This window comes from Apodemus sylvaticus, chromosome 12 (assembly GCF_947179515.1).
Source record: "Apodemus sylvaticus chromosome 12, mApoSyl1.1, whole genome shotgun sequence".
Taxonomy (NCBI): Eukaryota; Metazoa; Chordata; class Mammalia; order Rodentia; family Muridae; genus Apodemus; species Apodemus sylvaticus.
This window is the reverse complement of record NC_067483.1, coordinates 86,554,241-86,575,316: the sequence shown is the minus strand read 5'-3', so window position 1 is coordinate 86,575,316 and position 21,076 is coordinate 86,554,241. Positions and strand designations below refer to the sequence as shown.

The window sequence follows — 21,076 nt, the reverse complement described above, 5'->3', positions numbered from 1 at the left end:
ATTTTAGGTACATGTTGGGGTGACTTGGATGGGATTTGGGAAGACTGGCTTCTGTGAATAATCAGAGAAGCCTTTTTGTTAGTAGACAGCAAAGGAAGGAGACGTGAGTGAGGTCATAAATTCGATATGGGTGGGGTTTTTTTTGTTTGTTTGTTTGTTTTTGTTTTTAGCATGCCTGCCTCACAGATAAATTGTCTTAATTGTGACTAGTATATGCATTGGAACTTTGAGAGAAGTCTGGGTTTAAGAGGCATCTGGGCACAGACTAGAGTTGGAATACAGGAATGCATTAGAAGTTTCAGGTAAAACACACAGTGTGAGAAGAGGAAGAAGGATAGGGCTTGAAGGAATGCCAACACTTTAGGGGATAGCAGACTCCGCATATATCCCGTTATAAAAAGACTCAAGGGGGCTACTGAGATGGGTAGGAGGAGCCCCTGGGGTAGAAAGCAGATGTAAAACCTGATGGAAGGGAGCGGTGTGCAGACAGGAGAAAAATGCCAGCCATTATAGAAAACCCAAGAAATAGGGTCTTCGAAAGTATCCATTGGCCTGGAAACTACTAGTCTACAGGATCATAGAATATATGACATTCAAGTAGTTGGTTGCGCTACTTGAGCAAGGAGAGGTTCATGGCAAAGACAGAACCTCCTTTCAAAGACAGAAAGAGGTGAACCTCCTCATAAGAAGTTGGGTGTGGACAGAAAAACAGGGAAAGGTACTGTATCCATTCCCAATAAAGACCATGGGGAGTCTGGTTGGTATTTTAAGATGGTAGACATTCAACCTTGTTTCTGTGCTTAGAGAAGAGAGGGATGCAAAGGGAGAGACTCAGTGTAGAGTGAGAAAAGATTTGGTGTGGACCATCCTCCAATCAGTAGCCCTGGGAATTTGTTTGAGAAGCAAATGATCCACCTCTGCTTCAGACATACCCATCAGAGTCGCTGCAATCTGGGCCCAGCAACTCATGTTGTAATCAAGATGGAGACCTGCTGAGCTAGCAGCGCTCCAGAGCCCTGGGAATATACTCTGCACTGGGGCCAGCAAGGCACTTCCTCAGGAGCCATGTTCAAATGGTAGATGACTGTGAGTCAAAGTTACTCTCGATTCTCCAAGTTTTCTCCCTAAGATGTAAAGGAGTTCTGTCTACTGAGGGGCTTGGGATAAGAGCTGGGTTGCCTGAATCTATCCAGTGTCGTACACCTTCTAGGCTTAGGAATACCTGGCTAGGCTCCCTGGCTGAAGTAAAAGGATAAGTTTCAAGTTGAAACATTTGTCTGTTCTCTTCTTTCCATTCTTGTCCTGGTCCTTTCTCACCAGGAGCGAACTGTTCTACTTGTCGACGCCTGCTTCCTTGCAGCCAAGACAGCTCCGTCACACCACATATCTGAACTATCATTATTCAGGAGTTTGAAGTTTTTAACAACTGTGATTTCTTTGCCCCCCCTCCCCCACTAGCTGCTTTCAAAAGGCTCCTGAGATCATATCCTTCAGAATAAGCAAGAACATCTGACAAGCATCTGTCCATTTGCACAGAGAACTCGCTCATATATGTGAGATGTCATTAACACCCACACACTGAAGGCCTTAGACAAAAGAAAAGATGATGTAGTTTTTAAGACAAAAAGTCAAAAATTAAAAAAAAATATCTGCTGTGGGCATCTGGCTACAGGTCTCAGATTTGGTCTTTTGAGCTCCTCAGATGGTTTTTTTTAGATGCCACGAGTAGATGTTCTGTTGTGAATTCAGTGTGTTCAGCGCTGGCCAGGCTGGCTCTCAGGGAAGATGGTCAATCTGATGTAATCAGTCAGTCATTTCCTTTTCATGTCTTGATTCTCATTGACAAAAATCCATTTGCAGTGTGCATTGGATACAGGTACAGAGTGCCCCTCCCACCCTGGGGTAAAGGGCTCGGAATAGTTGTCATGTTCTGAAAAACAGAAGTAAAGGAAGACTTGTCTCTGAGGGACCTTCTGTGTCAAGTCCTTCTTTTCTGTAGGCTTGGGGGCAAAGGTCATGTGTACTGCAGGTCACCTGTCTTCTTGCAGGACCCGGTTATTTAAATATTCATGTAGGGAAAGATCCAAGGGCCCAACTACAAAAGAAGTAAAGGCAGCTAGCTGCCTCTGAGCAGACTAGCGCTCGGCAGAGCACTGAGGTCACACTCATCTCACGGAGTGTGTGTGCACTGGCACTGTCCTTACTGAGAACAGTTTGCGAGCTGTGCGCATTTCCCCCAGGACCTGGGATGTGTCAAGGACATGAATTGCATATGAATTAGACAGCCTTGCAAGAAGATTAATTTTAGAAAGCACTAAGCCAAAATTCCTCGCTAATATTCTGATATTCGTTTCTTTGATACAGTATTTAACTTACGAACCATCCTTGATTGTCTCGTTCTGCCAGCACATAGGCACCTTGGCTGTTTCCTGTTTGATAAGAAATGGAGACAATCTGCCACTTTTACTTAATTGTAAATAGGCTGTTTTAACTAAAATTAAAAGTTAACATTGCTATTAAAGTTGCAGTTCTATATTATCTTTAAAAAAATCTCAAAGAGGGACCATACCAGGATTTTGTGTTTTAAACTAACAAATAATCTCCTGTGAGAAGACATTGCAGTGAGCTGTGCCTACCAGGCTGGAGGGAAATAGATGCTGGAGAATTCCCTGACCATAGCTAACGACACACCCCCAGGGAGAAAGCAAAAAACTTGAAGGGAGACAAATAGTATCAAAGTCTCTCTTTGTGCAGAAAGTTCTATTTGATCATTTTCAAAGGTTAAGGTCCAGTCCTTCGAATCTCACCATAAATTTTAAGGGTGCCAGAGCTCACACGTGCTTCCCATCCAGGCGCCAGGGGAGACGCTTCTCTCTGAACTCCTGCATTGTCCGCTCAAGGGTGGCTTGACTTTTTTCTTTAAGATCTGGAAATCTTTTTCTTTTTCTTTTTCTTTTCTTTTTTTTTTAATGTTTTCACTCAGTACCTCAAGCATTTGTGTTTATAAATGTTTGGCTTTTGCCAGCTGTTTTGGGCTGAGCTGTGTGTGGGAGCCTTCAGTGTGAGCTGCATTCCAAGTGTTTTCTCCGCTACAGCATTTTTAATGTAAATGTATGGTGTGGAAAGACCTTGAGTGCTTTTTCTGCATTAGGTCTAATCTATCTGGACAGCCTCGTGTTTCTGGATTCTCATAATGATTCGGTCTGGCTGGCTGTCCAGCCTGGTTTTCACGAAGAGCTCCCAGGTAGTTAGCCAAACGACACCCACATCTAACACCTCATGGGTTGTCCTCTCAGAAAAGGCAGAGCCTTGGGACAGTGGTCCAGCACATGGGGACCCTGCCTCTACTGTATGCTGCAGGCTCTCCCATCAGAGAGTCTTGGTACCATTTTAGCGGCACCTCTGTTCTTTACTTTAAACTATAGTAAACATCTGCTAAGCAACAGGTTTCTTTGGTTGCAGTGGTCTGAGCCAGATAGACAGTCTTTTATCCTCTTCAGGTTAATTTACGTATGATTACAGCTGGAGGGCCCAAACTAGAAGGTGTGAGCAGCCTTCTGGAAGGACCAGTGTGTCAACATTTTAGGCTTTCTGAAACTCTGCAGTCTTTGTCATAGCCATTCTGCTGTGGCCTTGTCACAAAAGAATCGCCTCCAACAAAGTGGCTGTGCATACCTTTAATCCCAGCCCTCAGGATTAAAGCCAGCCTGGTCTACAAAAAGTGAGTTCCAGGACAGCCAGGATTGATCATACAGAGAAACCCTATCTCAAAGAAAAAAGAAAGAAAGGAAGACAGACAGACAAGATACAACGGAATAGGCAGAGCTGAGAAATGATAAAACTCTACAAAAGCAGGGAGCTGGCTGGAATACCCCAGGCTATATATAGTGCTTTTACCCCTGGTCCAGGTTCTGTCAGTTCATTGTGGCCTTGTACCTCCAGTGTGCTGTGGACTTGGGCTTGGTTTCCGGGCTGCCAGGCATCCCACCTGTTGGCGCGGGCAGCCGGGGAGAGGAGTGCATTTCTGAGCATCTGGTGCTGTCCCAGGATTACCGACTGCTACCTTGCTCATCTTCTTCAACTGTTCTCTCCTCCTTTGGTTTACTAGACTTCCTCACAATCCGAGTGATGGAACAGCCCCCTCATTTCTTCTCTGTGTGATGGGGCCCTGCAAAGCAGAAAGAAACAGTCAAACCCAGATCGTAAACTGGCCTGGGAGAAGGGGACACACGTCTGCTGACTCTACCTTCCACAGGAAGACTTCCATTTCCTCTGTGTGGGCCCTGCCCCTCACAGGTCTCACCATCACTGGAGTCAGCTGTTGAAGTAAATTCCTGCTCGGCTTCCCCAGCTCTGTTTGACCGCCCAGCACATGTATTCAGTGGCGGCAATAGGCATGGCCATGCCTATGCCTGGAGAGGGGTTTGCTCCTTTATAATTACGTTAACCACATGCTCTATAACAACACAGTCCTATGGAGAGGGAACAGCTGCCCTACAGTAGGCCACCCTGTCCTTAATCTTTGGTTTCTTTCTTAGCAAAGCATTGGTTTTTGTTTGGTTTTGGTTTTGGTTTTTTTTTTTTTGTTGTTGTTGTTAACTCTATATCTATCTATCTATCTATCTATCTATCTATCTCTATCTGTCTGTCTGTCTATCTACCAATCTATCTATCTATCTATCTATCTATCTATCTATCTATCTATCTATCTATCTGTCTGTCTGTCTATCTATCTATGTATCTATCTATCTGAGGAAGGTAGAAAGGACATTGAGCATTGATCCTAATCTCTTCAGCAGTGGTAGAGGAAAGAAGAGATCCTAAGAGCAGACAGGAAGAGGGAGAGAGAGAGAGGGAGGAAGGGAGGGAGGGAGGGAGGGAGGGAGGGGAGAGAACAGCATGGTGCTGAGCTAGAAGAAACAGGAAAGATGATCAGAGGGAGATGTTTGTCTCATTACAGGAGATGCTGCTGGACCAACTGGGTTCCAAACTGATGGGCTGATGCTCACTGCAGAGGATTTAAGACAGTGAAGTACCCTTGAAGAAGCTCGCCCTCCCTCCCTCCCTCCTTCCCTCCCTCCCTCCCTCCCTCCCTCTTTTCACTTTACAAAACAAAATGATGTTTAAAATCTATCTACCCACTCCATGAAAATGGTCTTTTAATTCTAGAAACAAAGACTACCTCTAGAATTTAAACAGTCTATAAGAGACTTTTTTTTGTTATTGTTGCAACATGATTAAATTTTGGTTGGTCATGATTGTAGGCAGTTCCTACTTATGGTTAGTTGCCCACCTATATCATGCAAACTGTTTTAATTCCCTTTGACCCTGATGGGTCTCATAAGAGACATGAAGGTGGGTGAACTGTGAGTCTTGATTGAGAGGAGCTTATAGATCAGAGGACATAAGATGGGTGAGGACTGACAAAGGCTGGTCAAGGAGTCTAGGGCATCGCTGGTTCCTCTGAATGCCCTACCCTTCTGCATAGCTCCTCATTCTGCCCAGTGTTCTCTGGGCTCCTTCAGGAGACGCATGCCCTGCTGTGTGGACTCTGTGTGCCATGTGACTGGGGAGTGGGGCGACACGTCCGTCACTTCTGTCTTTATAAGAGGGACAATGAGATTGCCATTCTTCTCTTGAAGACAGAGATTGAGAGAGAACACATGTTTATGTTCATCAGCCGAGAGCCGTGAGAGTAGTGTGGTAGCCGTGAGAGTAGTGTGGTAGCCGTGAGAGTAGTGTGGTAGCTGCCTTCCGGAGGCTTACCTTCAGGGGCATTAGCATTTCTATGGTGAAACAGGGAAGAGGCTAAAGTGGCAGTGATCGGAGGTGAGCAGAAGATACCGGCATGATGTGGGGGAGGCGAAAGCTGGAGCCTGCCTCGGGCTGCGCTGCTCCAGAAATGGCACCCAAGTTCTTGTGCCTTGGAGATGCGGAGGAAGTTTGAGTTGGTTGCTGGATAGAAGACAGATGTGGTCAAGCAAAGCCCCGTAGGTGTTAGGCGGAAGTTTACATTTAATTGCAAAGCATTAGGAAGCCATCAAAGGGGGCAGATGTGGATGTGACCTAAGTCATTGCTGCAAAATGGTGATTCTGAGAGTGCATTGGGAAGAAATGGCTCACGGGAGACAGACAGTGGCTCTTTTTTATATAAGTACACTGTCGCTGTCTTCAGACACACCAGAAGAGGGCATGAGATCTCATTACGGATGGTTGTGAGCCGCCATGTGGTTGCTGGAATTTGAACTCAGGACCTTTAGAAGAGCAGTCAGTGCTCTAAACCGCTGAGCCATCTCTCCAGTCCCAGACAGTGGCTCTTGCTGAAGGGGGTGGCCTGAGAGGCAGAAATAATTAAATGGATTTAAGCTGAATGTGAATTTCCAGCTCTTCAGAAAGCTGAGGCAGGAGGATTGCTTGAGTCTACTAATTCAAGGCTAGAGACTCAGTCGTAAATAAGTAAGGAAGAAAAAAAACTGAGTATATTCAAGCTATACTTTCAGAGAACAATTGTGAAAACTGTCAAGGACTGGATGCCATGGGTTAGAGAAAAAAAAAGAAGGCAGCTTCTGGAAATTTCTCAGGTTTCTTTACCAAGAATTTGAATTGATATTTGGGAATGGGTAAGGAAAGATCAGGTTTTGGGGTGAAACTTAACTGTGTTACGTGAAAAATGTCACTAGAAAACCACACATTCACTGAAAGACAGTTTTAGGGTAGATAGCATCAGAACTTGGACACTCGCCATGGGGCAGATGGCGTTGAGCGACTGAGAAGCGGTTGCCGCAGCTAGTGGGACATTCCAGAGCCACAGTGTCTGGGGGTAGGGCGTGGGGCATGACTGGAACTATGTAGGCATGTTAGCCGGGTATTAATAATGACAAGTTTGTTAACATGTCAGAGACTGTTCTACAGAGTAACTCTCAACTGAGATGATATTCTGAAATGGAATTAATTTGACATCCAGAACACTCCCTTGGGATTTAAACTTTATTTTTTCTAGACATTACATTTGGAATCATATAGTAAGAGATGGGTCTGTGGCCAAGTCTATGAGCCAGAAACTGGGGTCAGGGGTAGGGTGGCTAATTTATGTGAAATTACTTATGTTGATCAAAGCCATGGCTAATTGACACAGCTGTCATTGCATTGGGCCATCTCAATCCATGGGATAGTCTGGACACTGGTAGACACTGAGTCTTTTCACTGGAAAAGTGTGTGTGTGTGTGTGTGTGTGTGTGTGTGTGTGTCTGTCTGTCTGTCTGTCTGTCCTCACAAAGTGGGTAGCTACTGCCTCCATCTCTTTTCTCTATCCACATGTATATAATAAACTACATATTTTAGCCCAGTTGTAGTTTCCAGCTGCAAAATAGAGGGGAAAGCTTCAGCTACACAGCCGCTGTTTGACAGACACCTGGTTTCTAGTTGCTGTTTATCGAATAGCTGCAAATTAGCTATCCTGTGTACAGCACAGACACCCCTAATTATACAACCTCCTAATTTCCCTCTCTAGCCACAGCTACAAACTTTCTTGAAATAACTTCATAAGCATACCCAGCAAAAGGCCACAAATCTCTGGCTACCTTAACGCAGTGCCAAGTCCTTGAATAGGGTGTGTGCTTTAAGCCATTTCTTCCACAGCTGGTGGTGCTTGTCTCCAGAGCCTTCCTTACTTTACTAATCTTCTTTTTGTAGTCCAGTGAGCTGTGTCTGTTCAGTCTGTGTGGGGCCTCAGATGCTGTGCACAGTAGGTGTGATGGCAGTGCGATTGTACACAGGTGCTCCCTGGACATATGGTTTGAGCCCAGGGATGTGGATGCTGGGGGGCAGTTAACAGTCTCCACTGAATCCTTCGACGTAGATGGACAGCACGTTTTGCAGGTTGGGGATTCTGTAGTTCATGGTGCCCCTGACCACTATCTGTCATAAGATCCCTGTGGGGTTTCTGGTGGAGTTTCATGTATACGAGCTTGCTCATGACTTCAGAAACAGCAGGTCTTTATTAGCAGACAGAGCTGCTTAGCCCACTGAGGACGTCCCGTACCTGGTGTGGCAGTGAACATAGAGTCCAGTCCTAATGGAGCAAATTGTATTTCCTTCCTGCTGTTTGAGCAGTTAGTGGTGAGTTCAAGAAGCCAAACATATGGTAACTCACAGTACAGAGTCAGAGACATTCAGATCCCTGCACCTGTCCAGGGTGTACAATTATAGACAGCAGTACTCAGTAGTCAAGGCCTTACGAGATGAGTGTCACCCAGGGGATGGAGATACGATTGCCATGGCCAGTCACGGTCAGGGCGTGTGTTCAGCTTTGCTCCAGTGACTGTGAATCCAAACCTTTGAGTCAGTTGCCAGGTATGTGACCTTAGATAAGACTCTTGGTCTTCCTGATAGTTCTATTTGCAAAATGGTGCTTATTAAACCTACTTCCCAAGGTAGTTTCAAGCCTTCTCAATCAGATAAGTAATGAGCCTACCATAGAAGACCATTTAGTTAGATGATACGTACCATTAAAAGACAAAAGCAACCCTAGCAAACATGCACTGAGCGCCTATTCTGTGCCGGGCCCAAGTGTAGGCACTGGGATTTCAGAGATGTCAAAACAGCACTTGCCAGCCTCGGGGACAGTTTCGAATAACACCCTATGCTCAGGTGTTCTCAGGAAGGATAATGTCGTCTCATTAGACTCCAGTGTTCATCCTCTGAATAGCTTGTGTAAACTGGAACTGTACAGAGACAGTTTGGGTGCCACAAGGTATTCAAATGAAACACTGACATTTTTATTTGTTGTTTTAATAGTCCTTATGATAAATGTCAACCAAGTAATACTTTTTAGAGACACTTGGTTTTTACACATGCTCTGAGAGGTAATAAAACCTCCCATTAATGCTAATAGCATTCTGACAGAGTGAAGACGGTTGTGTGACAAAGAGTAGGCGCCTTGCCCTCCTAATGTACTCTGAGTTTCAAAACAGCACAGAGGCATGCTCGGCGTGTTTATTCAGGGATCTGTGTGCACATTTAATAGATACCATTTGTCTTTAGCCAGAGGACACATACTCCTGGTGTCTTGCTCCTCCTAGGTTAGTTAGGATTTCCTTTCCCTTTGCAAGAGCTGTGCATTATTAACTAAAGGAATAGAGCACGGTCCTAAGTTTCTGTTGACTGATTTACAACAGGTTGGTGGGTGGCTTCGGCACAGAAACAGCACTGAAAATGGAGTCAAAGGCCCAGGCCCCGAGCCGCAGCTGACTCCTCCAACAGGCGAGGTCCAGGATGGGGCCTGGGAATCACATGTCCTGAGGCCCGGGAGAGCACCAATCTGCTTATTGTCATTAGTGGAAGCTGTGTAACTCCTCTTCTGTTAAGGATGGTCGTATTCAAGAGAAGCCACATGTTCTTCTGTGGCAGGTAGCATTAGTAGCTTTACCAGCACACCATTACTAACCTTAAAACCTGCAGTTTCAGGTTTTAGACCAAGGATGCTTTCTCAGGACAGGGTAGCAGATGCTAGAGTCTGGAAGTCTTATGGTATCAAATATATTTGGTATATGCCAAGGGTCAAAAGTTGGTGGGGCCCCCATGAAATAGTGCTTAGAGCTAGACTCCTATTAGTGAGTATCAGGAGATAAGGAGCCAGACCCAACATTTACAATAGGAGAAAGCTATGGAGAGCCCAGAACTACTAAACAGGATGTGTGAAGTGTGTGTTTTATATTTATAGTCTCCACTTGGGATGGAGGTATGGTTAGACTCATTTCATAGAGAGAGGACTGAGCTTCATCATGACTGGGTAGATTATCCAATATCCTAAGACTAACAAGGGTCAGAGTGTAGCTCACCCACGTGTGTCAGGCTTCTGAGTGTGACCTGTTATTGTAGGGAATAGTGTTTATTTTGCCTCACACTTCCTTACTGTTTTGGACGATATCCTTTCCAGCGTACTTTAAATTCTGTATTTTTTTTAAAAATAAAATATTCTAATCATTGTTTCTATTGAAAGGGAGAAGTTTGGGCTTGAAGGGTACTGTCACGTCAGTAGTCTGACTAAGGCATCTCAGGTAGAAGACTCACCATAGATGGAGGTCCGGGGCAGGAGGAAGCTGCTCTTGGAGGAAGATCAATGTGCTGAGAGCTGCAGTCTAAAGCTGTCCCCACAGCAGTGTGTAGACAGGAGCAGAAATAGAACAAGAGAAAGTAGCATTGTTTGTAGAGGCTCCAAGAAGGTGGAGAGGTCTAGGTTTTCATCTGTTTGCTTCAAAAGACAGGAACATGGTGATAGGTGTTTCCTGGGTGACAAACGTAGACTGATGGGGAAGAGCACAGGATCTGGGGAAGGTAAGCACCCGCCTTCCACACAGCGGATGCCCACAGGGCTCATATTCACCAGAAGTGTAGTCTGTAGTGTGGACACAACTCACAGCTTTCTCCCTGCCCCTCACCCCCACCCCCACCCCGGGTGGGATTGGCTACAAGTGCAGCTATTTCTGGAAATGATAAATCTTCTTTTTATTTAATGTCTTGCCATCACACCGCAATTCTTGTTTTGATTTCTTCGGCTTTAATTAAGAAGAAATTTGGGTCACTCCTGTCTCACCCCTCATCTGAGGGCTCCTAGAAGTACATGCCGTACAGCAAGCAGCCTAGTGGCTGGGTGTGGCCCAACACATACCAAGTTACATATATTCTCTACATATTATCACAGGCCAACCTTCCTTGCTTCTCACAGACTCCACAGTACAAAAGATTTTTAGGGACATTTCCTTGCTTTCCACATGCCGGTGCGTGTTTGATTTGTCCCAAATGATGTGTCACTATCATCATGGAGACACCGGCATTGTTTTTATTTGTCTAGAATTTTATTAGGAGTTTAGAAGCAATGCTCATGTGTCATTTTCCTCTGTCTTGTTTGGTATTCTCTCAGCTTTGTGAATCTGTGCTTTGGCATCCTCCATCTGTTTGGGGGAAATTCTCAGTCAATGCTATATCACGTGTTCTTCCGTTTTCTCTCCTGAGATCACCTATGCTTGTATCTTCTGTGATAGTCCTCCAGAAGTCAGATATCCTCCTGGGTTTATTCCAGTCTTTATTCCCCACCATTTCATTTAGGAAGTCCCTGGTGTCGTGTGTTGAAGCCCCCGAGATTCTCTCCTTGGCACTCCAGTCAGCCCAGCCCAGGAACAGTACTTTTCACCCATCACAGAGTTTTGCATCGTTTGGTCATTTGCTTGATCCTGATCCCATCCCATCTCTTCTCCAGCGCAGTGATCGGTTTTCCTTGTTTGGGGCCTGTGAAATGGCTAAGAGAATACTAAAGTGGTTTGCTGCCAGGCCTGAGGCCCTGAATTAAATACCGACAACCACAGGGTAGGAGAGAACCAGCTCCCTCAGGCTGTTCTCTGACCTCCATGTTTGCGTGGGCAAACACACACAAACACACACACACACACACACACACACACACACACACACACACACACGATAGCTAAACTTTCCTGCCATATCTGACTCTGGTTTTGATGCTTCAGACAGTTGCTTTCTCCTTTCATCCCACTTTGCTGCTGCTGTTGTTGTTGTTGTTGTTGTTGTTGTTGTTGTTGTTGCAGAGCGAGCATCAAGCTGTTCTGGGTAGAAGGAACATTATGTGTGCTGGGATGCCTCTGGTAGCATGCTGTCACATTAGGGAGAGGAAGTTCATTCAGTGATCTGATTCCATGTTGATTTTTTCAGAGAGTCTGTCTTCCCTGAGCTGCAAACTTCAAGGCGGGTCTCAGGGTCGCCCCTTAGGTGAGGAGATGGCTGAGGACTCCTCACGATCCAGAACAGCATTCAGCTCTTACGAGACCATGGCAGGTTAGGCTGTGTGGAGAGGCAGGTGTTGTTAAGAACACAGTTCGTTGGTGTTTCCCAAATGATTTCTCTTTCATGGCAAACTCTGAAGATTTTTTTCTTTTTTCTCTGCTGACTGAGACCCTGGTAGAACTGCTGGAGATGAAACTCGCCCCCTGCTTCTGTAACCTAGTCCCCAGGTCTTCTGACTCAGACGCATGCTCACCCCAGGCCTCTAACACGTTGGCTTTTCTACCCCAGTACTGTCCCGGGCAGATTGCTGCTCTGAGAACTTGGGGCTGTCTGTACCCAGCCCCCTGCCACTCGGGTCTGAGGGCAGCAGTTTGTCCTGTGACCTCTAACATCGAGCCACGGGGAAGACAAGGTGACTATGGGAAGGGGATAGAATACTTGGGAGGTGTGCCTACTGGATGGGAGGTGTGGTCTAATGGGCAGGGATATGGCCTAGTCAATGAGGGATGTGGCCTCTGGGTGAGTGGGGGTGTGGCCTCATATGCAGGAGGTGTGGCCTAATGGCCTGTTCCTTGTTCATTGAGTGGTTGTCCCTGAAAATTCTTCAAGAATTCTTTGGAAGTTCTTTTTTAATTAATTTTGTCAACTCATTTTAACCTAATTTTTCACACATTTTGATCATATGCACTCTGCTTCCCTAAGTCCTCCCTGCCTCTCAACCCATCCAACGCCATATCCATTCTCTAACTCTCAAAACAACAAAACAAAAAACCAAAAAAACACAAAACATAACTAAAGACAGAAAGATAAAAATCACCAAACCATAACTCGAAAGAGTCGTTACAGAAGCCTGACTTTGACACACACACACACACACACACACACACACACACACACACACACACACACACACCTAGCTCTCACCACTTGCTGGTATGCTTGAGTCACCTGCCAGGGCACCCTGACTCCAGAAAGAGCCTGCATCATGCCATCTCGCCCTGCCCCCAGACTAAAGTCAGCTTGTTAAACAAACCTTTTCTTCCTAATTAGCTTGCATTAGGTACTTTGTTATAACCACTTCTTTACAGTGTTACCATGAAGAGCAGCTGGAGTCCCCATGTGGGGGCCGCATATGACTCATTCACTTGTTCATTGATACTGTTATTTATTTATTTTTATGAAGCAACTTAGTATATTCTACGGCCTTGCTTTGAGCACAAGATTAGGGTACAACAGACCTCAGCTTCAGGGAGCCTGCAATCACATGATACATATGATACAGTAAAGCATGTGGAGGACCTTCTATTCAAAGCACTCTTCTCGTGCTCCTAAAAGCAGCAGGAAAAAGCACAGGACTCAGCCATGGAGCCTAATCCTCTCCATAGTACAAGAAGAGGAGGTATTCCATGGTGGAGTTTACATTTCCCATGACTGATCCATATAAGTAGCGAGAAGGACGCTGATGCCCACATTCGGGTCCAGTTTGGCGAGCTCACTGATGATGTGTTTGCAGTTTCTTCCTTAGCCATCCTGAGCCATAGCTCTGGGTCTTACACTGCTGACTGCGCATGCTCACATTTTGGGGTGAAAGGGTGGGAAAGGCATTGGGATCCGATGCGGCCAACAAGATAGAGTACACGCTCCAAACATCCATTCTCCTAAAATTGAAGTTATGACCCAGAGACCTTATCTGAGAAGGCTGACAGGAAGAAAGTAGAAAACTCAAGAAAGCCCTGAAAATGGTCCCAGGTGGCAGGATTAACTGTCCGATCAGCCCTGTGAGAGGGAGCAAGGGGAATGTCTGCTGCAGCTTGTGAGAGTGAAGACAGCCAGCCGGGGGATCTCTGTTTGCAGGTACTGTGTGTGTGTGTGTGTGTGTGTGTGTGTGTGTGTGTGTGTGTATGTGTGTGTGTGTGTGTGTGTGTGGTGTATGGGGGCTGGTGTGTGTGTATGTGTGTGTGTGTGTGTGTGTGTGTGGTGTATGGGGGCTGGTGTGTGTGTGTGTGTGTGTGTGGTGTATGGGGGCTGGTGTGTGTGTGTGTGTGGTGTATGGGGGTTGGTGTGTGTGTGTGTGTGTATGTAGTGTATGAGGGTTGGTGTGTGTGTGTGTGTGTGGTGTATGGGGGCTGGTGTTCATTCCTGAGGCACAAACCATGAGCTGCACCCACAGAGTGACTTTATGATTCTCTTTCCTTCTTCAGATACTCACAAACCCTTGAGCCAGATCTAAGTCCATCTCCCTGTGTAGTTCTCAGAGACACAGGGTAACATTTCATCCATTTGAGTTGATCTTGGAGGTGATGAGACTCAGAGGCCATTATCATCTTAAGAATATACCACACAGCCAACCTCCTCCGAGCACCTAGGGGCAGATTCGCCAGTGGAAAGTACCTTTGCAACCCTTTTCTTCCAGATGAATGCAAATTCATCTGGGAAAATGTACTAGTTCCCCTGGCCACATAATGCCTCTGTGCATTTGGTCAGCTACACATCTGCATCATTTCCAGGCAGAAAAAAGTCCTGTCACTTTAGCCAAGTTTCTGCTTTCATAACAGAGCCAAGAATAGCAGAACCTCGTAAATCAGTCACTAACTAATACCCTGCATCCTATGTGTTGAACTAGACAACTAAGCATTTTCTCAATAAAATAACAAATGATGACATCATCATGGCCCTTTAGCAGCAAACAAAAGCAAGGATGCTGGTCCAGATGTTTGAATGCAGAGTGGGTGCTCCCGGTAAAGTGCTTACGTTTTGTAGGTTAATATGTTTCCTATGATACGCAGATTTTGCTAATATTAATCTTTTATACTATAAGGTGTGCCTGTGCATGTGTGTGTGTATGTATGTGTGTGTTGCTCATTTTTCTTTGTGTATGTTATACTTTTTAGTTTAAAGAAAGGGGCCATTAGGCAAAGAAGGCAGTGTTGGTGAAGGCAGAGGACTTAGGAATTCATGTGCCCTGTTCCATGCATAGCAAACAAGCCTTTCTGTAGACTTGCTTTGGTGGCTTTAGAGATCATACAGCTGGTTTTACCTCCTTTCCCCCCTTATTTTAGAAACAGAGATAGAAGGCGTGAGTTATCTCCCCAAAGTCACTCAGCAACTTCAGAACTTGACCCCACCCTTCTGCCGGTGCCTCCGTGTAACTACTCTCACTGCTTCTGCATCGTTGACTTACTTAACCTGAGAACACACGTGTCTGAGCCAGGGTTTCTGTTGCTGTGAGGAGACACCATGACCATAACAACTCTTACACAGGAGAACATTTCACTGGGGCTGGCTTACAGTTTCAGAGGTTTAGTCCATTGTCATCATGGCGTGCAGCATGGTGGCGTGCAGGCAGACATGGTGCTGGAGAAGTAGCTGATCTTGATCTGCAGACAGCAGGAAGAGAGAGTGACACTAGGCCTGGCTTGAGTGACTGAGACCTCAAATGCCATCCTCAGTGACACACTTCCTCCAAGACCACACCTCCAAATCCTGCCACTCCCTGTGAGCCTATGGGGGTCGTTTTCATTCAAATCACCACAATACTGAAGCTCGGAATGTGGGGCTGGGAAGATTCGCAGGTCCTGTGGCAGTACCTGTCAGTCAGGATGCGGAGTCCTTCCTAATGGGTTGTTATCTAACCTCTGCTTAGATGCCAGCTCATGAGATACCAGCTCACTGTAGCACCCAAAGGTGTTTGGATTGTGATCCCAGATCCACCACCCTATCATATCTATTCCTTTCTCTGCCCTTTTCTTTGGGGCCACTGAATACCTATGAGGTATCAGCCACAAAGCAAATCCAGTGTAGGTTTTGTCTCCTGGGAGGAGGAATAGTAGGTGAATCAGACAAGCCAGCCACTGTGGAGGGCGGCCTCCTGACAGAAGTGACCGCTGAGCTGAATGTGGGCCTGTGAGATGGATAGATGAAGGCTATTTCTCACACAGGAAGAGAGCCAACAGGAAGGGAGAACATTGTCTCTCAGAGACATTGGGTATTTTGTGGGCCTAGAATAAGGGAAGCGTATGAAGGTGATGTGAGGAAGGTAGCAGGAGGCAGAAGTATGAGGACTGTGTTGATTAGCAGTCTGAGTCGTGTTTGATGGTACTGTCAGAATATCAATTTGGAGGCTTCAGCTTTCTGAAGATACCTTCAAATTCACCCTGTCTTGCTTTGCAGTGTAAGCAACTGACAAATTTAGCTTCAGTTTCTGACACCTTTGTGAAGCCTCTTTGAACCTAAGAAACCTTGTCTGTGAAGAGGTTGCCACGAACTCTCCTGACTTGTGCAGTGAATGTACGCACGGCAGCGGAGGGAGCACCTGGCTGTGGGTTGACACCATAAAGTTTTGTTTTCCCAGTGTTCCAACTAAAATACTGCCCACCAAAAATCCTTAACATTAGCTCCGCCATTTGACTGAGGATGTCTTGCATGTGTCCTTCCATTTTTAACATGACAGTACAAGCTCTCCATTCTGGAATGAAATTCAATCCAAAGGAAAAATTTCCCTGAGCTCTTCCTAAGACTTGAGGGAGGATGTCTCATAAGTTACAGCTTTTCTAGGAGATCGAGGATTTTTAGCAGACAGTGCAGTCAGAGGGCGGGGACTGTTGGAAGAGAAGGAAGTAGACAGAGAAGTTGGAGAGGGGCAGATATTGTACTTGATTGACATATATGGAAGAGACAGTGCTGCTGTGACAGGGAGATTTTGTTTGAAGAAGGATTTGGGCCTCCTTAAGTATGGAAGCAATAGATCTGTTGTGGAGAGCAGGCATTGGTCAAAGCAGGTGTAGGAAATACATGTCTATAATGACAGGGTAGCTCAGATTAGACAGGTGACATGCCCCAGAGAAGCTGAGGTGACTTCCATCCAGGCCTGTTAACCAAGAGAGGCAAGGGAGAGGTGGGCGGTGGGGGCGGTGAGTTCAGGGGATTGTTGGGAAAAGGAAAGGAGGAAGTCAAGTTCCTGAAATAGGAGGGAAGGGAAGGGTAATGCTAACATGCAGGCTTTGTGTGTACTGTTGTATTAAAATAATGCCCTCCTTTTTATGCTAAGTAGGCAATTCCAATAACCATGGGGAAATGTTGTAGTTAGAGTGAGATGGACTTCTGTGAATAATATTTGATTTTTATAGGAAAACCTGTCTCTAGTTTTTCCCTTTGGCTTTGATTCCATTCCACGGTTTCCTGTGCCAGTTCTTTGTGAAGGAATTGGCAGGTGCTGCCCGTGGACACATGTCACTGGGCTTGGTATAATTTGTCTCCCCTTGCAGCTTCACCGAGTGTGTTATGCTAAGGATTAGTTTCTGTTTCAGTAAAAGATGAGAACTCTAGACTAACAACATGCTGGGGTGGCGACTGTTTTTGAAGTTTGGTTCTGCCAAAGAGTTTGCCTGTGACATGTCATAGGGATAAGGAGGGGTCCCTCCATGCCTTGCAGTGGGCTCGACCAAATGATGGCGTTGTAAAAGACAAGTCACTTCAGGCAACACACATCATTACAGGATGGAGTCAGAGTTTGAGATGAGAAGGCGGGGCTCAAAACGGCCAGACAGTCCCTATATCCTCCTCAGGAGACCACAGATACCTGGTGAGGGGCACTGAGGGGGAAGATAACTCAGGTTAAGGTCGGAGAGAATGGCCCCAGGGATTCAGGGAAGGAGATCCTTCCTGTGCATCATAGTAGTTGATGGGGCTTAAAAGCAAACAGACAGGATTAGCTCCATAAAAGTAGTCCTCTGCCTGCTTAGATCAGAGCAGACGCCAGTACATCATGGTTACTATTGGGTTTTCATATCTGTCTCGGCTGAGATAAACACGTCTGTCTACCTTGGGGTCTTACATGATTCTGTGGATATTTCAGATGGTTACTAAGCAACTGACCATGAGTGGGTTCTAAAGAGGATGTAGTCACAATGAGGCATGCGTTCCTTCAAATATATTTATCATCTCCTTTTTAAAGTGTGGAGGAGCACTAGATGATAGTCAGAAGCATTAGTAGGAGAGGGCCTTTATATATCCTCCCCATGAGAAATATTGGGGTGCTTTCAGGGTTTTGGTTTTTATTTTTACATTTACTAAAAAAAAAAAAAGTTAGTCTGGACATTCTTTGCCTTAAATGCTTTCTAGATCTTGACATTGTTTTCCTTAAATGCCTTTTAGAATGCATTGACATCAGCTCTCTCAGCAACAGAGCTGTAGCTACAGGAACCATCATTTATGAATCCTAGGAACAATTGTTGTTTATTTAAAAAGTTGTAAAATAATAGGTATGAAGCCAAAGTTCTTTGTGCTAAACATATAATATTCATATAAGAGCATGTGCATATGGGATAAGAGTATTATAGAAACAAAGAGATTAATAAACTTAAAACTAAGAATAGTGATTACTTACAGAACGTGGAAAAGGATCGGGATTGTATGGAGAACAAAGGATATTGTGTGATTGTATCAGTACTTAAGGCGAGGAAACATTTCTCTTCCAGTGGGTGGTAGGTAAATGGAACCTTGGCCTAATATAAATATCATGATGCATTGTATATCACAGTATGCTTATAGAACATACTTATTTTTTCTTTGAATGCATTTCTTTAAGGGAAATAAGGGTCGTGACCTCAAGGTACTTAGAGCTTTTGAATAGGAGAAGACATTTGCACGGATAAATTGCACAAAGTACTCACAAGGCAAGAGAGTCAAGTCTAAGCCATTTAGTGTTCAGTGATAAAGACTGGCTTTTTCATAATTAGCTTCGCTTCGAAGAAGAGACTCACTAGGTGCTGGAGTTAACGTGCGTGTGAATAAAACGTGAAGAAGGTATGCAGAATCACTCAGAGGGAACCTTTCTTGAAAGAGATGAGATTTAAGCTTGATCATGAAGGATAAGTAAAATTATGAGCTAGATTCTTAGTAAAAGATACATTTGGGGGCTGAAGAGATGGTTCTGTGGGTAACAAACAGCACTGGCTCTGCTAACAGAAGACCGGAATGCAGTTCCCAGCACTCACAGAGCAGCTCACAACCGTTGTTAACTCGAGAGGATCCAACACCCACTTTTGGCCTCCATGAGCAGCAGGCACTCAATATGGTGCCTAAACGTACAAGCAGGCAAACACTCATTGACAGAAAATAAATCGTTTAAAGAGGGAGGCATCGTTTCAGGAGGGGGCTCTGTGAACCAAGATATACCACCACGTGAGCATGGGTCATGACTGGAAACTGACAGAGAAGGCAGCTCACAGAAAGTTGCAGTGAGTGTTGGGTTCAGTGGAAAGATGGGCTACGAACAGGTTCTGGGGGGACTTCCCTGTCATGCCCAGGTATTTTGTCTTTATGCTGTAGCGCTGAGCAGAGCTCATATTTCTCTTTGAAAAATTCATTCCATCTTAAGAAATATTTATCTGGCAGCAGTTTAAAGACTAGGTTGGGATGAGTTGAGCTAGAGAACTGTGAACTGCAAGCCAGAGATGATGACAAGCAAACAAAACAAAACTAAGCAAAACAAAACAAAAATGATAGAGACAGTCAGAGGGGGATGCTTGCCGGAGTGACAGGGAGGCGTGGCGGATCAGCAGTGGAGTCTGAAGTGACTTCCTCTTACCTTTTTTTTTACCCTTTCTTCCCTGAGGCTGTTTCTCCACTGCTTCCTCCATCTTCTCTTGGATGGTGTCCTTGATCCACCTCGGTGTCCTGGGCTGGTTGAGGGAAGGAGGCAGCAATCACAATTAACAAACACTGGTAAATACCCACTTGGGAAGGGTAAGAAGCATTTGACTCTCACACACCCATACTGTCCCCCAACCCACACCACACTACGCACCAGGGGTGGGGGGTGCATACCGCACGCACAAGAACAAATTTGGGAATTTTTTTTAAAATTTCAGTAAGGACGATTAGAGATGTTTCAGAACTCTGCTGTGCCTCGGAAGTACGATTTGCTAAACACTCTTCAGTATTCCTCACTCTTGACCTCTGTTCATTTTCCCTCTGCTTAGATAAAAGTTCCATAAGACCCGCTCGGTGTGTGTTGGCGCCAGTGCTTCATTTGCTGAGAACACGCGCGGTGCTGGGTTGGGGGATATGTCTTCCACCGCCATTAACGAGAGATACGCGTGGCCTCCATCATGCTGTCCTGAAGTCTTTCTGTGAGACCAGTCGTGATCCTGGGAGCCTTCAGGCAATGCTCTCAGTGTCTGCTCATTGGCAGGCTCCGCCTTCGTTCGCTCCTGACAGCCAACTTTTCTGTTTACTGCAGATACACCATGCCAGTGAGCTGCGCTGTGGTCTGGGAGCTCTGCCCGTCACTGTATTATTATGTAGCTTCCTGTGCTTGTCCAGCTCTCTCTGTATCAGCACAGATGTACATGGACAGGCCTTCCTGTGGCTTCTGGTCCTCGTGTTCCTTTCCACTCATTTGTTCCCTTGATTCTTCTCTTCACGCTTGCTTCTCTTTGCTAATGTTCCCGTTGGTCCTCACATTCTCCTTTTTTTTAGACTTGACTTTTATTGATTAAAAAAAAGCTTGGCTTATTTATCCCCTCAGATGGGCTTTCCAGTGATCCCCCCCTCCAGCCATATTAAAATACAAGTCCTAAGAGAGTCCTACTTATTTCTGTTTATTTTTGTGAATCCTCACATCTTTTCCCATCACTGGTACCCTTGTTTCAGAATCAGATTCTCTTCTGGACCTTTGACTGCCTCCAGGTTAGAAGCCTCGCATCTGTAAATCCACCTACCTTTGCCATGATTACCAAGCCTAATTCTTTCTGTGAGTGTGTTCTGTTTGGTCCAGATGTGAGAGGACAATCAGGAGAGGTTTGTGCAAAACAAAGCTAGAGGGGAAGAGGATCATTCGAGATTTTTTTCTGTTAAAAATAACTAAGGGAATTTAGCTCAAGTCACGGAAAACTTTGCTCTTTTCTGTGACAGTGAGCAGGCAGTGGCTGGCTTACATAGGAAGTTGGGACTTCTCATTGGAGGCAGCACTGAGAGTAACTGAGTAGGAGAGAACAAAGGGAATTGCAAAGGTCAGACCACAGGCAGCACATTCAGGCTGAGTAGCTAGGAATTGTAAATACTTGTCAGATATTTTTTAGATGCCTGCAGCTCAGCAACCTGAGCATTGGGTGGATAAGGTCTGTACAACCAACAAGGGCAGCAGGTTCCTGGGTGCCAAGGACTGCCTGGTGTTTTAATTTCCCCTAGACCACCAGGATGAAGTAGAAACGATGTGACCCTATCTACTGCAGTGTGCCTGTTTCTATAAAGTTTTTGTAAATACCCTTTCTGG

At 45.4% G+C, this 21,076-nt stretch overlaps 1 protein-coding gene and 1 long non-coding RNA gene across 4 annotated transcripts in view; one reads left to right on the top strand and one right to left on the bottom strand.

The window, feature by feature from the left end:
• Smyd3 (SET and MYND domain containing 3) overlaps positions 1-21,076 on the top strand; it is a 563,480-nt gene that overhangs the window by 380,125 nt on the left and 162,279 nt on the right. The gene's annotated exons all lie outside the window — the stretch shown is intronic.
• On the bottom strand, positions 3,021-15,172 carry LOC127697110 (uncharacterized). The gene is made up of 3 exons (XR_007980406.1): positions 15,088-15,172; positions 10,072-11,856; positions 3,021-4,168 (listed from the first exon to the last, which is right to left on the bottom strand). It is a non-coding gene; the product is annotated as an uncharacterized LOC127697110 (long non-coding RNA).